Here is a 5,334-nt window from a genome sequence, read left to right on the forward strand (position 1 = left end):
GGTCAGGAGCAACCCCTTTCCTTGTGTCCTTCACCAACATCAAAAGTGAAGGATGCGGCAGCACACACTTAAGATAACTCCATGGAGCTCTTTTCACATACCATGCCCCGGTTCATTAAAAATGGGGCCCATCATATACTGGAGCATTCCAAATGGGGGACATCAAACACTGGAGCAGCATTTACAGGGCCCATTATACACTGGAGAATTAGAGATGGAGCACCTTATATATGGAGCATTAATAGGGCCCATCATACACTGGAGCATCATCCATGAGGCTCATCATATACTGGAGCATTCCAAATGGGGGACATCAGACACTGGAGCAGCTTTTGCAGGGCCCATTATACACTGGAGAATTAGAAATGGAGCCCATTATATATGGAGCATTAATAGGGCCCATCATACACTGGAGCATCATCCATGAGGCTCATCATATACTGGAGCATTCCAAATGGGGGACATCAGACACTGGAGCAGGATTTACAGGGCCCATTATACACTGGAGAATTAGAAATGGAGCCCATTATATATGGAGCATTATTAGGGCCCATCATACACTGGAGCATCATCTATGTGGCCCATTATATACTGGAACATTCCAAATGGGGGACATCAGACACTGGAGCAGCATTTACGGGGCCCATTATACATTGGATCATTAGAAATGGAGCCCACTATATATGGAGCATTATTAGGGCCTATCATACACTGGAGCATCGTCCATAGGGACCATCATATACTGTGGCATTATGTGGAGCTCATCATATACTGTATGGAACATTATATGTGACCAATTATTCTGTATGGAGAAATATATGGGGCTCATTATTCTGTATGGCGCAATATGTGGTGGCCATAATACTGTATGGAGTAATATACTGTCCTTTTTTTTGAGCTATTGTAGAATTTAAAATAGATCAGTCATGTCATGTCATGTAAGCAGTGAAGTATTTGTCTTTGTACTATACCTATATTTCTGTGCCGTATCGAAGCATCATGCGTTGTGGTATGTGTTAAAGGGGTGCACTGACACTCTTTGGCCCAGGTCACACGAAAACCTGGAACCCGCCCTACCCCCCCACATCTTTATCCAAATAATCCCCAGTTTTCAATGCGTAACTATTATTATGAAGTAAATTAAGGTTGACAAGCTTAAGTAATAAGAATTGATGTTTTTGGCATTGAAATGGGCACTGTAGGTGTGTTTACTGTCCTCCACTCCCTGCCGAGTTTGCTTCCCCATTGACTTGCATTGGGTTTCGTGTTTCAGTCGGCCTCCGACTTTTCCCTATAGTCGGCCGATTTCGTTCGACCCGACTTTTGCGAAAGTCGGGTTTCATGAAACCCGACTCGACCCTAAAAAAGGCAAAGTCGCTCATCTCTAGTAACAATACATAAATGTCTTGCTTATGGAAATACATTGTCCAATGTTGAAAATCCCTTTAATCCAATGTTAACAGTTAGCATCATCTCTAATTTTACATTTTTTTCACATCATAAATCGTTTATGAGAGCAAATATTTAATAATAGGTATCAGATAGAATAGATAAAAAAAAATTGCTTAGCCATATTAATTTAATTGTACAGTTTTCCATTATTTTCCATGCAGAGCACTTCTATATTGAAAGTTACAAAATGTTGTCATAAATTACATTCAATACATTGGAGAAGTTGATGAAAAGTAGATTTAAGAAAACCTTTCAACAGTTTTAACATGCTAAACTAGCCACATCATGGATGAGTGACTGCAGAGCTAAATGAAATGTAGCTATTCATTTTCAACGTCACATTTCCATTGCAGAGATATTAGCTTGTAAAGTTTAGGTTCTAATTTTCCCTTTGATGAAAAGGGCTTTAGCAGAGATTTGTCTTTGGGGGCATTGACGTTTTCCACTCTATGGCATTGCCCAATCAGAAACAGTAAATGAGATGTAGATCGGAAAAATAGAACATGCCCCCGGAGAATGCCATATCCGGATTTCTCTGTATGACATATGTAAAGACACACAGCCCTGCTCTCCTCATTGATCTCACTGCCAGCATCTAATGTAATTACAAACTGCTGAGGGGACTATAGCAGAACTATGTGTCAGTGTATTATTCTGCATCTGCAGCTCTAATCCCATAGGACAGTGCCGTATAATGAGAGCTGCAAATACAGAGGTGTATGTAATGACACCCAGCTCTGTTTTACCCCCCTCCTCCCTGCTTGTAGTCTCAGTAGATGTCATCAGTAAGATCAGTGAGAAGGGGAGAGCTGTGTCTCATTACACGTCTCACAAACCGAAAGCCACTTCTAAAGTTTTCTGAGAGCATGTTTTGTAATTTCCATTGCATGATGGGGTAAAAGTCAATGCCCCCCAGAGTAAAACTTCTTCTAATGCCCTTTTTCAACCTATTATTTCCACAACGGAGATCAGAAATTAAAAAATAAAGTTTTCTAAAGCCACATTTCCTTGATGCGGCCAGTCTAGCATGCTAAAACGGGTGAAAGGTGTATTGCCCCCCCCGTCTTCTGTCTGACATGAGTGCATTTCTTGCAGTATTGAAAAATTAGGTAAAAACATAAAAAGTCACGTGCATCTTACTCCAGCGCATTCTTCATCAAGATTGGCAAGCCAAATGCCGGCTTAATAAATTGGTGACAAGGGTTTAAATCATTGCATGACAATGTTATGAAACTGCAAAACCAATTTGTAGAATATTAAAAATGGGTTCTCACATAATATTTTAGGAAAAAACACTTAGGTTTTTGCCAGAATTTTTCCAGCATTTTTTTATGCCATTAGTGAAATAAAAAATGTATTTTTTTTAAGCTTTCTGCATTAAGTATAACATTTTTCAGAACTTTTCCTGAAGGCTCCTCTATAAGATTTAAAAAAGGCTTAAAAAAGGTCTAAATACAAAACTCAAGAAAATACTTGTGTAAAAGGCATTTAAAAAAGTAAAACCAAAGAAAGAAACAAAACGATGCAAAAAACGACTTGTGAAGCAAACCTAATTGAAATTTTTAGTTTATAAGTTGGATTGTCTTATTCTTGTTTTGCCGTTAGGCATGAATTGAGAAGTGGGTGACTTTTACTCTGTAAAAGCAGAATCCCCCTGCAGCAGATTTTCAGCAATCTTACAATGACATGAACATATGAAGAATGTCACAGGTGGGAGCGTGAACCTGAATCTGCTGCGTGTAGTGAAATGTTATCTACTTATGGTAGTAAAAAGGCTCGAGAATGCGAGCGGCAGCTTTCAAACCAATATTTCCCACATAAACACAGTAATAAAAGATTGTATCATCTCCTTGTTCAAAAAAGAATAAGACACCATCTGACCTGAAGGTAAAGGCATTACAGTCTATCATCCCATTTAATGTCTTGAAGACATTAGTAACTGAGTAGATATCACTGCGGCCTTGCAGCAGCGGGGGTCGTGGACTTGGAAGTACATCTTGAAGCTCCTGGGCAAGAAAAATAAGATTCTACCCCTCAACAACCATCCACATTGACAGCACTTATGTTGTCTTCTCTGGCAGAGGGTCCAGGTGCAACTTCACTACCTATAGCTGCAGCATAGACTTAGACATGCTCAAGCCTGAATACATCTAATTTGCTTTCCAAGCAGTCGTACGGGTTACTCTAAAAAAAAAAAATATTAAACAGACAGTGGGAAATTTACTTAGACTTATACACCAGTTTTTGGGCACGAAAAGATTTTTTGTAGCGCAAAAAGTTGCAATTTTTTTCATTCAGTTTTGCTAGACTGGCTGAGTTTACGAGGCTGGCTGGTCCAACTGCAGTCCATCTAATTTACATAAGTAATTACTTTAAGTTATATCGGCAATTGATACCAGTTTTCAGTTTATAGCAAATGCATAGCACAAAATGTATTATAAGGCAGAAATTTGTCTTGTTTTACTCCAATGGGCTTCTGTTTAGAAGTTGGTAATAAATTCTTGTCTTAGTAAACTCCTCACAGAGGGATAATTTGTTGTAAATGTTCTCATATTTACAGAAAAAAAAATTGAGACGTTTTCCATTTTTGTGCAAGGGCATGGCGGTAACGATCACAGCCTCCCTCTACCTTATAGATTTAGAATAAAGGCTCATTCAGACTCCAATTTTTCTTGCATGAGTGTTATCCATAGTTTCCATGGATAGCACATGAACCTTTGATAGTCTATGCGGCTCTTCACGCGTCCAGTTGGCGCAAAATCACAGTGACATGTCCAATATTGATCTGCGTGTTGGATCAAAATCGACAATGCAAGTCTTTGTGTCCATAAAAAAATTGGATAGCGCTCTGATAGATAGAAGTAGTTGGAGAAACTTTTTTTTTAAGGGTCACCAATCTAACCCCAAAAGAGGTGCGAAATCGGCTAACTAAGATTAAAATAGATAGATCTCCGGGCCCGGATGGCATACACCCACGAGTATTAAGAGAACTAAGTAAAGTAATACACAAACCATTATCTATTATATTTAGGGACTCTACAGCTGTAAGGTGTGTAAGGTAGCACTTATTGTTAGTTTTGGGGGACACTCACTTGGCAACGGATTAATATGGTCAGGCACGGGTTTTTTCAAAAAACCAGTCTATTCTGTTTATTATGGCATCATAAACCGCACCGTAAGCCATGTTATACTTCACAGGCTTACACATAGTCCATAACATTTCAACATATGGCTTTTCCTTGCAGTCCCTAAACACGCTGGACCTCCTCACTGTCCAGCTACCATGGGCGACCGCACGCCGAAGAGTTCATTAATGTCCATATAACATCACGGGCACCAACAGTTATATCCCCATGTCCAGGGTTACCTCACAGGAGCTCCTGCTCCAGATGCCGACTCTTTGGTAGTCCTCTGTCTCAGGGAAGCTGCCGAACTGGGATCACCGTCCCGGACAACGGTGATCCCAGATGGACATTAGCTCCCCCAATGCAGTGCCGTCACTGACTCTGCAAACACACGTGGCCTGTTTGTGTGCTATTCAGGACGTCCATCTCCACTTTGGAACCGTCCAACACACAGGCCTCACCGGGTGCTTTTCAGGGATTCGACCCTCCTCCTAGGGTCTCCCAACACACTGGCCACCAGGTCCAGGGCCTCAGTGGGTGCTATTCAGGACGTCCATCCCCTCCTGAGACCGTCCAACACTCACGCCTCACCGGGTGCTATTTAGGGATCTGATCATTCTCCCAGCATCTCCCAACACACCGGTCTCACCAGGTCCAAGGTCGCAGTAGTTGCTCCAGGGATCTGATCCTTCTCCTAGGATCTCCCAGCATTGACCCTCCAGGACCTTGCACCCTGAACCATTCAGGTACACACTCT

This window comes from Dendrobates tinctorius, unplaced genomic scaffold, assembly GCF_039654945.1.
Source record: "Dendrobates tinctorius isolate UK_male_01 unplaced genomic scaffold, ASM3965494v1 ptg000145l, whole genome shotgun sequence".
Lineage (NCBI taxonomy): Eukaryota > Metazoa > Chordata > Amphibia > Anura > Dendrobatidae > Dendrobates > Dendrobates tinctorius.